This window comes from Suncus etruscus, chromosome 1, assembly GCF_024139225.1.
Source record: "Suncus etruscus isolate mSunEtr1 chromosome 1, mSunEtr1.pri.cur, whole genome shotgun sequence".
Classification (NCBI taxonomy): domain Eukaryota; kingdom Metazoa; phylum Chordata; class Mammalia; order Eulipotyphla; family Soricidae; genus Suncus; species Suncus etruscus.
The window spans coordinates 143,825,929-143,839,337 of NC_064848.1; positions in this window are offsets into that span (position 1 = coordinate 143,825,929).

Below are 13,409 nucleotides of genomic sequence, written 5' to 3' on the forward strand. Positions count from 1 at the left end.
TCTTTTGTTTTTTCTCCACCAATACACTTGAGACCACTGGCCCCTGGGCCCCATCCTCTCTCTCTTTTTTTTCTTTTATCAATTTGTAGAAAAACACAGAACTATGTTAGTTTATATACAATTTACCCAAACTCACCCAATCTCAACCCCCATCCTCAGGCCATTGTTAGGACGTCATCGTCATTGTTGTCTTCTTTCTTTTTCTTTCTTTCTTTCTTTCTTTCTTTCTTTCTTTCTTTCTTTCTTTCTTTCTTTCTTTCTTTCTTTCTTTCTTTCTTTCTTTCTTTCTTTCTTTCTTTCTTTCTTTCTTTCTTTCTTTCTTCTTTCTTTCTTTTTTTCTTTCTTCTTTCTTTCTTTCTTTCTTTCTCTCTTTTCTCTCTCTCTTTCTTTCTTTCTTTCTTTCTTTCTTTCTTTCTTCTTTCTTTCTTTTTTTCTTTCTTCTTTCTTTCTTTCTTTCTTCTTTCTTTCTTTCTTTCTTTCTTTCTTTCTTTCTTTCTTTCTTTCTTTCTTTCTTTCTTTCTTTCTCTCTTTCTTTCTTTCTTTCTTTCTTTCTCTCTTTTCTCTCTCTCTCTCTCTTTCTTTCTTTCTTTCTTTCTTTCTTTCTTTCTTTCTTTCTTTCTTTCTTTCTTTCTTTCTTTCTCTCTTTCTTTCTTTTTCTTTCTTTCTTTTTTCCTTCCTTCCTTCCTTCCTTCCTTCCTTCCTTCCTTCCTTCCTTCCTTCCTTCCTTCCTTCCTTCCTTCCTTCCTTCCTTTCTTTCTGCTTTCTTTCTTCCTTCTTCCTTCCTTCCTTTCTTTTTCCTTTTCCTCCTCCTTCCTCTTCTTCCTCTTCCTTCTCCTTCCTCTTCCTATTCTTCTTCTTCCTCTTCTTTTTTGACTTTTTTTTTTTTTTTTTGGTTTTTGGGTCACACCTGTTTGACGCTCAGGGGTTACTCCTGGCTATGCGCTCAGAAATCGCCCCTGGCTTGGGGGGACCATATGGGACACTGGGGGATCGAATCACGATCCGTCCGCTTGCAAGGCAGACACCTTACCTCTAGTGCCACTTTCCCAGCCCCTTTTTTGACTTCTTGGTTGACCTCTGGCAGTGCTCAGAGGTTAGTATTGGTGGAGCATAGGGTATCATATTGGAGTCTGAGGATGGAACACCAGGTCTGCTGCATGAAAGGCAAGCACACAATCCTACCCATTGTACTATTACTGTATTTTCAGGCGTATAAGACGACTTTTGAAACAAATAAAAGTCAACCGAAAATCAGGGGTCGTCTTATACTCCGAGTATAACCCGAAAAATGTTTTGATATGCTGCTAAACGAAAATTGTCTGAATATTGCCACGAAAGGAATTTTCCAACTCGATCCTGCACCAATCACTGCAAGGCTGCTCGGACCGCCTCTCTAACTCAGCCAATCCAAGTAGGCTTTTTATACATGCAAATGAGACAATGTTCTGTACCGAATCTACACTGTAAAAAGCTTGCTCAGATCGGCCAGAGTCAGAGAGGAAGTCTATGACAGTATAACCTTTGAACCTTTGCTTGTTGTGATTGGCTCACTGTGGTACATACAGTTGCAGCACAGGAACATTCTGTCTGATACAGCGAATATAGGCCTAAACCTATGTTTTAACTGCAAAATTAGGGGGTTGTCATATACGGTGGCAAATACGGTACTCTGGTCCCTTTTGATATTCTTAGGTGGCTTTTGTTCCAGCAGAGGAGATTCTTTGCCCTGAGGGTCCAGACACCTGGTGGACGGGTGTCTGCATCTCAGTGGTTTTCTGGCTCCTGAGAAGAATTTTTAAATTCTTTTTTATCCCTTTGGTCTCAAAGGCCTCCATGTTTTCGGGCTGATTTAGGTTTCAAAGATAATTTTCTGGCAACACACATAACCAGGATTCTGTGAAGATGCTATTATTTCTGCCAGTGTGTAATCCTAACCACTTTTCTGGTTTATACTTATATATTAGGCTCAAGATCTTCTTAAACCTAGGACATTCATGTCCCTGTATTCTTTATCATTGGTTTAATTCCACTACTCTGACTCCTTCAAAGTTGAGGTGGCTTATTCATTATAAATATCAATGACCTGATTGTGCCCTAGTAGCCGGTGGACAACTGAGGCTCTGCTGCCACCTAGTGGTCTTTGATCACTCATTTACCCATAGTATTTAGGTAGTCTATACCTGCTATGGAGATGTCAAAACCAGGACTACTTCACACATGAGAAGTAAAACATCTCTGCTTCATCTTATGCTGAACCACATCACAGGCCATTAAAGAGTATATACACCTAGATATAAACCTTCAAAAGGTTCAAAATGAAATTCATAATAAGCATAAAGAAAATATTAGGAGGCATGAGAAAAACAGAAGTGGGGTTGGAGAGAAAGTATAGCAGGGAAGACACTTGTCTGATGGATCCAGGCTTGATCCCAGGTATATCATATGGTCCCCTCACATTGCCAAGTATAATTCCTGAGTGTAGTGGCAGGAGTAACCCCTGAGCATCACCACTGTGACCCCAAAACAAACAAAAAAAAAAAGAAAAAAGAATAAGAGTTTGTGATCTAAAAGAATTTCAGAAGATTATACATTTAGTTCTTAGAAAAATCTCGATAGGGGCCAGTGAGGTGGCACTAGAGGTAAGGTGTCTGCCTTGCAAGCACTAGCTAAGGAAGGACCGTGGTTCGATCCCCCTGCATCCCATATGGTCCCCCCAAGCCAGGGGCAATTTCTGAGTGCTTAGCCAGGAATAACCCCTGAGCATCAAATGGGTGTGGCCCCAAAAACCAACAACAACAAAAAAAAAATCTCAATGATAGAGTATAAGTATAATATCAAAGCAGTAGTTGTGTCCAGCTGAAATTGTCTTGAAGAAAGACAATAATGTTGAAGGTCCTCTAAGACCATTCACATTCTCCAGAGATGAGTGGCCCTTTGTGGCCAGGTTCCAAATATTTTTTATTTCACACACTTACCAACAGATGTCTATAAAATTGAGTTGACTTGAATGTCAGAAAAAATTAGGCGTGACTGTAGGGAAGGTGTGGAGATTGAAGGTGGGAACTGGCTGGCCTACATTTCTCCTTTGTAATTGTTCTATATAGACTTTTCATATAATCCAATTATTTAGTCACTTTAAACTTAGTGTTGACACCTCAAGTAATAACAGAGGTATTCATTAACTCATTAAAATAAGAAGGAAACTACTGGGAATTGCTTACTAGCCTTAAAAATAACTACTATTGATGTAATTCTAATGTTCTCAATGATCTGACCAACTGTTCTTCCCAAAGTCATATTTTATTTTATTTTTTACAATTTATATGTACATAATGGTTATATTTTTTCTTGATTGTTTAAAAATTAATATCCTTAGAGGTTTTAAGCACGATGATTACAAACATGCTTGTAGTTGGGTTTCAATTATAAAAGAACCAAAGTCGTATTTTAAACAGATTTGTTTTCTCTGGAAACATTTCTTCAATTCTGTAAGCACAATTTAATAAACACAGCTCTGTGGCTTTTCTTATTTTCTAACAAATAAGGCCCTTGGAAAATTAACTTTTCTTGCAGCGGCCTCATACACATTTTAAATTCTTATGAAGAAATCTGCTATAGTTTCTATTCCCATGTTGAATTTCTGCATATTCTTGACTTTTTTTTAGTAAATTTGGAATATGATGAATGCTGAGATATGGTAATGCTGACATATCTGCTGTCATTTTAGCACAGTTATATGTGCCATTGCATAATAAATGCAATCCAATAACAAAATAAACCACAGTTCACAGTTTCTCAAAAGTAAACTATTTGAAGTCCACTTTGTTATGACTTGAAGGATATGCCCTGGTAATGCAAAATGAAATAAAATGTCCTAGCCCAACAATATGCCTAACATTAGAAATGCTTATTTTGAGTGAACTGACTCACTGGGAATAGGATGAAGTGATGAGACTTCCACATCTGATCTTGGTTGTGACTTTTCAACTTTGCCATTAAAACTCAAATGCTGCCAAAGACAATAAGTAAATGAACAAGCTTATAAAATGTCAATTATAGACACTAAACTCCAGTTGTCAACAAATAATTGTCTTTATTTTTCTCTATCGAAAAAATGTGAAGAGCACTCTTAACCTGCAGACCAAAACAGCCCAAGGGGGCCACATGCCATAATCTGCCTGCCCATAATATAGAGCAGAGACAACATAAAAATTTCATGGATGTAAACTTGATTTCCTATCTCCTAAGGTTCACATCTCTTACTAGCTCATTCAGAGCTCTTGATAATTTTCTGCTACCAGATGCAGTCAGCAAGCAGCCCTCAATATAGTAGACCTATATAGCAAGTGCAGGTGATTAAGGTTCATAATTGTTGATCATGAACCTCCCTTGAAGCAGGGATCAAGCTGGTGAAGTGAATGGCTTCCACTGGAAGCCAATTATAATTTATAATTGTTGATGAGACCAATGGAGCAAGATGTTCTCTAGTTTTAACATACTATCTTTGCCCAGGAAGATAAAGGACTTTTGAGGATGGCAATTTATTTTTCCCAACCATAAACATTCACTTCATGGAGAACCAAAGTCAAGGTTATTCCAGTTGCTAAGGATTCTACTAATTTGGGCTCTGACTCTGTGTCTATAAACTTGTTTCTATACAATTTTCTAGACACCCTCATTCTAATAAGGAGTATAATGGCCTTTGGGGTCACTTGGTACCATATTTGATTATTTATACCCTCAAAATATCTGAATAGTCACTTTTTTCCCTATGTATATATTACATTTGATAAATGTCCGTAGAACCCTTGGAAAAGAGAGTGCTGATAGCCACTAATGGTGCATGCCGAGTTTTTTCAGAAACCTTCCTCTAGAGGACAAAGTCCTTCAGTCAGTAGGTTCCAACCTGAAAACTGTGTCAACTCTTGAAACTAGATAGACAAGTCGATTGACTGATGATCTAGTTTAGACATATCAACCAACTAATCCTCTCAATGACTACATTTATATCTTGCTTACAGGAGATTATGATTTTTAACTCCTCCCTCTGTCCCTTTGTCCCTCCTTCCATCCCTCCATTGCTCCGTCCTTCCCTCCATCCTTCCAATGCTTCCTTCCTTCCTTCCTCCCTCCAGCCTCCTCCCTCCCTCCCACCCTCCTTCCTTCCTTTCTCCCTCCCTCCCTCCCTCCCTCCTTCCTTCCTTCCTTCCTTCCTTCCTTCCTTCCTTCCTTCCTTCCTTCCTTCCTTCCTTCCTTCCTTCCTTCCTTCCTTCCTTCCTTCCTTCCTTCCTTCCTTCCTTCCTCTCTTCATCCCTCCTTCTTGAGCCAGACCTGGCAATCTTGACAATGGTCCTGATGGTACTCAGGAAACCATGTAGTGCTGGACTCAAGCTTCCTGCACAAAATGTGGGTGCTCAATCCTTTGAGCTGTCTCTCTGGCACTTATCTTGCTTAGGAAAGCAGATTTTTTTAGATTCAAAGGACCCAACCAAAGTGTACTGTGGTCTTTAACCATCAGAATAAGTTTTTGGTATCAACTTGCCTTCCCATAGGTATATTATAGCAATTAACACAGCTAATTCCATCAAAGAATAAACTGTATATGCTAAAAACTGACTTCAGCTTCCCCTAAATTCCTTTTCTCCATTAATAGCATGAAGCCCAGTTTCCCAGCAGTATCTCTTACTGTCATCCCTTCCTCAGAGGACAGACCATAATGAGCTTGCCAAGATACTGGATCTTCTTTGTGAAGTAGTGCTTCCTGTTCTAAAGAGAAACTGTTTCTTCCTGGGAAACAGTTATTTGGGGATTCCTTGGTCTTGTAAAATACAACAGTTTGAACATGCCCACATTTCTGATCTATTCTTTGACCAAGAAATTCCTGGCATCTCTCCCTCATTTTCTAAGGGCACTCTTCCACTCCTCTCCCAGCCCCACCCCAAGTGCTAAAGAGATATTCCAGAAGCTTATGAAGGCATGGCTTACTTCAAGTGAATTTGCCAGAATAAGATGACAGAGGAGCCAGCAGAACATGGATAAAGAGAAAAAAGGAACAAATATCATTCCCCAAATATTAATGTCTTCAACCCCAAATAAATTCTGGATAGAGTGAAAGAAAATTGATTGCAGTGGATAGAACTTCAGAGTATTTGTAGTACCTTTTAATCCCCGGGCAGAGGAATCAGCCTTTTTGTACCCCATACATAGTAAATGGACAATGAATGGAGATAAATTAGTCTTCCCACATTGTCCCTCAAGGCACTGAAAAAAAAAACAACAACAGTGTTTAGAAAGGCAAAGGTAGGAGGAAAATAGAACTGTGCCCTCTTGGTATACCCTCAAGGAGAAATTGCACAAGCATGGAAGTACAAAATGGCATTCCTGTTTCTAGTTCTTTGGGCTGTTTTTTCCACTTATGAAATGGGTTACAATGAGCAATTGTACAATTGTGAAATCATGAGGCAGACTGTTTTTAGAAATACTGGGAACAAAATACATTAAATTTATATTCCATAGATAGGAACCAGTCTTGGAAACTGAGAAAGCAGTAACATAAGTGCCATACGGAAGGAAGTCTTGTGACATCTGCTATGGATTTCAATGAAAAAAAAAAAAAGAAAGAAAGAAAAATCTTATCCATGTACAGGAGTGGCTGGTTAAAGAAGTTTTTGTGACAAAGATGGAATTTAAGAGGAATTTGAAATTCTGAGTATGATTTTGAACAAAATAAAGAAGCCTTTCTAAAGAGGGAGTTATAGGAATAGGCATGGTTGTGTGATGTTAGGCCAAGAAATCTAATTTAGGTGAAACAAAGAGCCCGTGTTGGCCTAGAATGAGAAACAGTGCCTTCAAGTCACAGTTGGCCTATATTTGGGGAGTCCTGTACAATAAGTGATAGGATTTTCATAGGAGTGATCGACTGAAATTCTAATATTTTTCTTAGTAATCTTTAAATAATGTCTTGAATACTATCTTCAAGTTTATGTTTATAAATGAAAAATCAGGCTTGGGGGCTGGAGAGATAGCACAGCAGTGTTTGCCTTGCAAGCAGCCCAGCCAGGACCTAAGGTGGTTGGTTCGAATCCCGGTATCCCATATGGTCTCCATGCCTGCCAGGAGTTATTTCTGAGCAGATAGCCAGGAGTAACCCCTGAGCGCCACTGGGTGTGGCCCAAAAACAAACGAACAAAAAAAAAAATCAGACTGGAGCAGTGGGCGCATGACTCTTTTGAGGCACCCATGGGCAGAGCTGTAGCAAGCCTATTCCCATGGCAAGTAGGAAGTAACTTGGATGGGGGCAACCTGGCAATAGGGGGAAAACCCTAAGGGTCTTGTTCTTTCAAGAGCTGAGCTGGAAAGAGGCAGGTTTGTCCTGGTCTGGGGACTGGACGTAAATGATAACCACCTGGAAGCTAAGGGCCTTGTCCCCTGAAATTGATCACGTAAACTTCTAAGTGGAATCCTGGGTCACAGAGACTGAACTCTGTATCCAATGATACACATTTAATCTCTTCCCTGGCCAAACCTTCCAAAGAAAGGATTGTGAGAATGCCACCAAAGTGTTAGAAACGCATGGGGTAGTGGTCTCACAAGTTCATTGAGGGATGAGATGCAAAGACACAAGGAAAGTATTAAGTGCCTCCTAAATCAGATCAGACACTCAAAGTAGGTTCCTTTCTGTTCTGTTTCTGTAGAGGGGAGAAGCACAGAGTAATTGAGAAGCACAGAGTAATTACAAGCACCTCCCTGGAACCTCCAATGGCACTCCAGATAACTAAAGACATGTTTCATTCCTCACAGATTCAATTCCCATTCCTGAAGACAGTTCTCATATTAGGTGACTTCATCCTTACACCTACCTCCTCCCTTTCTTCTGGACCCTCAATGTCGGATGCTGTCCCCTTATTAAGAAGAACCTGGAATAGCATTTAATTTCCCAGGAAAATGTTAACTAGATAGAAAGGAACTAGAGTTCCTTTGTCATGGCCTAGATACTATAAGTCTGTTTTTCCAGATTTCTTTAGGGTTTGTTTTGCTTTGTTAAGCAGTCACCACTTACTGTTGACTCATATTTAGCTTCCAGTCAACGGAAACCCCCAAATCTTGTCTTTTCTTTTTTTCCATAGGATGCTATTAATCCATCTAACCCCAACCCAAAGCTCAGAGTGTTGTTTGTTTTTTCTAAGCCTGGGCAAAAGATTTCTCATGGCTGTTAAATTCCATCTTATGCGATTCATTTTCTCCATTCTAGCCTGTAGCTCTGTTCCATCTCCACCCCAGGAGAACCCATTACATAGTTTTGAATTAGATTCATTTTCCAGTGATGTCCTTTATTAAAAACAGTGCTTACGAGTTTAAATAGGACAGAAAGCAGCCCAAAGGCCCAAGACCTTATGAGACAGAAAGGGAGTCTAGTAAACACTCTTTGGATATGGCCAGTAACTGGATATAAATTCAGCTAACAGATCTAAAATTCAGTTTCATTGTTATACATTATTCAAAATAAATTATGGGGAATCTTGCCAAATGCCTCATGATGATTTAAAATGGTGAAATATTATTTAATTTAATTATTTAATTTAAAATTATGGATTTGTGTAATGTTTGCTTCTGGAAGCTCTCTCAAAACAAAAATAAATCTATGTAGAATAGACTAACTCTTTGTGAGCACTGTACTCATCTGTATCAGACTGTGTGCTACCTCACCTAATCCTTCTTCCCTATGAAGCACGACTTTGAAATATCCTGATTTCACAGCAGTAAGTCTAGGACTAAAAGTCTGAAGAGATGAATCCTATACTTGAACTCTGGGTTTCCTAAGTACTGGCTGTGTGAACAGTCTGAGACTTGAGTTTCATTGCTAAGAGATAATAATAGAAGCCACATTATAGGGTTGGTGTGAGGACTGAGTAAGTGAATATTTGTAAAACATTTAAAACAATTTCTTGAAAATTACTAAGCTATATAAGAATTTTTAAATAAGTGATGTAATAACTTGAGTGCATTGGTATACAGATACCAAACCAATATCTATTTTTTTGGAGGGGGGGTCACACCTGGCAGTGCTCAGGGGTTACTCTTGGCTTTATGCTCAGAAATCACTCCTGGCAGGCTTGGGGGACCATATGGGATGCCGGGATTCAAACCACCATCCTTCAGCATGAAAGGCAAATGCCCTACCTCCATGCTATCTCTCTGATCCTCAAACCAATATGTAAAACACCAAGCCATGAACATTCCTATAGCAGTAGAAACAACAACAGAAGAAAACGTAACACAAATATAGTTGTGATTTACTTAATAAAACATAACCCACAAGCTATGTAACTGACTGGAAGTAGGTTTTTCTCATATGCTTTTCTCAAAAGTATTTCAGGCTCAATTTTTTTTTTTTTTTTTTTTGGTTTTTGGGCCACACCCGGCGGTGCTCAGGGGTTACTCCTGGCTGTCTGCTCAGAAATCACTCCTGGCAGGCACGGGGGACCATATGGGACACCGGGATTCGAACCAACCACCTTTGGTCCTGGATCGGCTGCTTGCAAGGCAAATGCTGCTGTGCTATCTCTCTGGGCCCTCAGGCTCAATTTTTAAAGAAGATCTATTACACTGATTATATGATTCATAAAATAGTGTATTTTATATGCTACTATTTTATTTATTTATTTATTTTGGGGTCACACCCGGTGGCACTTAGGGGCTACTCCTGGCTCTGTGCTCAGAAATCACTCCTGGCAGGCACAGGGGACCATATGGGATGCTGGGAATCGAATCTAGGTCTGTCCTGGGTCAGCCGCATGCAAGGTAAATGCCCTACCACTGTGTTATCTCTTCATCCCCTATATGCTACTATTTTATACTAAGGCAAAAGTCACATAATATAAAGTTCACCATTTAAAAATATTTTTAGGGGGGGTTTACATATGGTATGTTCAAGACTTATTCCTGGCTCTGTGTGTAAGGGTTACTCCTGGCAGTGCTCATGGGACCATATGCAGCAATACGAATTGAACTTTGATTAACTGTGTACAAGGCAAAAGTTTTAATCCTCATATGTCTCTCCTGCTTTAAAATTTATCATTTTGAAATAAAAAATCCAGTGACATTTGGTAAATTGACAGTGTTGTGCAACTAGTTCCAAAACATTTTATCCCACTAGAAGGAAATCCTGTAGCCGTGAATCATTTACTCCCCATGTCTTCCTCTCCCAGGTACCCACAAACATCTATTCCTACCCACTTCTAGCTATATTATTATACATATTCTGAGAACTTGATAAAATTGCAGTTATATGTCACCTTTTGTATCTTGCTTCTTTCACTTAATTATTTTTTCTTTTCAGTGCAGGAGATTGAGTGCAGGGCCATGCACATGCAAGGCAAGTGCTTTGCTACTCAACTACATTTAAAGCAGCATTTAAAACATTTTAAAGACATACTCATATTATATCATCTATCAGTAATTCAATTCTTTTTTTTTCAATAAAAGGAAGGGTGGCAGGAGCAGAGGCGATTGCAGTCAAGTCCTCTGTTCTTTGAAGCTGGATACTTTTTTTTTGTTTTAGTTTTTGATCCTTGAACTCTTTTTTTGTTGTTGTTAAAAATGAAACTGTTAGGCAATATAAGGACATGAAAGAAAGAGAGGAACCAGAAAAAAATACTTAAACTTAAAAAGAACAGCTTAGGGGCCAGAGAGATAGCATGGAGGTAGGGTGTTTGCCTTGCATGCAGAAGGATAGTAGTTCAAATCCTGGCATCCCATATGGTTCTCTGAACCTGCCAGGAGCGATTTCTGAGCATAGTCAGGAGTAACCCCTGAGTGCTGCCGGGTGTGACCCCAAAACCAAAAACCAAAAAAAAAAAACAAAAAAAAAAAAAACAAAACAAAAACCCAAAATATACCCCCAAATAGAAAAGAACAGCTTAAAGGGGAACTCAGGAATTCACCTATGGGTACATTAAGTATCCATACTGAACTGTGAAAGAGCGTATTGAATACATAAATCTAAAATTAGAAAGATATTTGTGCAAAAAAAATCTAAGAATCAGAGTTGGAATAGACATTTTTTCTCAGTTCTCCTAGATCTCTTAGTTCTCTTAGATCTCCTAAAAGATCTTTTCTTGGGGCCGGAGAGATAGCATGGAGGTAAGGCGTTTGCCTTTCATGCAGAAGGTCATCGGTTCGAATCCCGGCGTCCCATACGGTCCCCCGTGCCTGCTGGGAGCAATTTCTGAGCATGGAGCCAGGAGTGGCCCCTGAGCACTGCCGGGTGTGACCCAAAAACCACACACACACACAAAAAAAAAATCTTTTCTTTTCTTTCTTTTCTAAAATTGAGCACTAATAGTTTATTTGGGAAAAGTCTGAGACTTACTGGTTAAGAAATATAAAAATTAAGGTCAATAAAATGTGTTCTATGAATTAAGTTACTCCTTCTGGCTACTGATTTTCATTCTCAACTGTGGAATTCTGGGAGATGGTCCAAAATAATCCAGCAAATCATCATCTCTCTTTGTGTGGGAGCTGCTACAGGACTCTCAACTCTCACTACTTCTAACTTCTGAAGACAGACCTTATCTCCTTGGACCAAATAAAGGCAAAGTCATGAGTATTTCCAATAAGCCATCTTTTGTGTACAGACATGAGTCTGAAGGGACTTAGTGAGGACCATAGGCTAAGCTGACCTAGTAATGCTCCAGCACAAGTGACGTCAATAAGAGAAAGCTGTCCAGTCAACAATGCTCCATGTGTTTTCAACAAATTAGGAAAGAAGAGAAAGAGAAGCAACCAAGGCAGGAATCTGAATAGACTCAGAAATAGAGAGTGGGGTCTTGAATCAGGTGAATAAAGTGCCTCAGAAAGTAGGAAGATAGCTCAAAGGACTACAGTGGCACATACAAATGGCAAAAGGCACATGAAAAAATGCTCTACGTCACTAATCATCAGGGAGATGCAAATCAAAACAACAATGAGGTACCAGTTCACACCAGAGAGAATGGCACACATCACAAAGAACAAGAACAATCAGTGCTGGGGTGGATGTGGGGAGAAAGGAACTCTCATTCACTGCTTGTGGGAATGCCATCTAGTCCAGCCTTTATGGAAACCAATATGGAGATTCCTCAAAAAAATGGAAATTGGGCCAGAGTGGTGGCACTAGAGGTAAGATGTCTGCCTTGCAAATGCTAGCCTAGGACGGACCGTGGTTCTATTCCCCTGGCGTCCCTTATGGTCCTCCCAAGCCAGGAGCGATATCTGAGTGAATAGCCAGGAGTAACCCCTGAGTGTAAACAGGTGTGGCCCAAAAACAAACAACAACAAAAAAAAAACTAACCACAATTGGAAATTGAGCTCCCATATGATCTAGCTCTACTACTCCTAGGGATATATTCTAGGAACACAAAAGAGCAATACAAAAATGCCTTTCTCACACCTATATTCATTGCAGTTCTATTTACGCTAGCTAGACTCTGGAAGCAACCAAGATGCCCTTCAACAGATGAATGATTAAAGAAACTGTGGTACATATACACAATGGAGAGATGAAGTCATGAAATTTTCCTATACATGGATGTACATGGAATCCATTATACTGAGTAAAATAAGTCAGGGGAAGAGAGATAGACACTGAATCATCTCACTCGTCTATGGGTTTTAAGAAAAATAAAGAAAAATAAAAAAGATGCTATTGTAATAATGTCCAGAAAGAATAGAGATGAGGGCCAGAAGAACTGGTTCACAATATGAAGCTCACCACCAAGGGTGGTGAGTGCAGTTAAGAGAAATAACTACACTGACAACTATCATAACAATTTCAATGAGTAAGAGAAGTAGAATGCCTGTCTTGAATACAGATGAGGGCGGGGGAGGAGTGTGATGGGGGACATTGGTGATGGGAATATTGCACTAGTGAGGGGGTGTTCTGTTTATGACTGGAACCCAACTACAATCACGTTTGCAATCATTGTGCTTAAATAAAGATATTATATAAAAAAAAATCCTGATCATATTGTCCAAGTGGCCAGAAAGGAAGGCAAAGAAAGAAATGCGCTAGCTAAAAATGTTTGTTGAGGGATTGGAATGGTGGCGCAGTGGGAGGGCATTTGCCTTGCATGCGATGACCTGGGACGGACTATGGTTCAATCCTTTGGTGTCCCATATGGCCCCCCAAGCCTGCCAGAGCAATTTCTGAGCACAGAGCCAGAAGTAACCCCTGAGCATCACCGCGTGTGGCCCCGAGTCCCCCACAAAATTTTCTTGGGAAATACCTTGAATTCCAAGAGTCTTGAACCTATCTATAATCAAAAAGAAGTAAAAAGGATTTATGGAAAGCAAAGCAGAAAGTGCTTTGTTTCTTCCATTTTGGAAGAGCTGGGCTGTGAAAACTGATGTGGTAGTTAGCAGGAAACAAC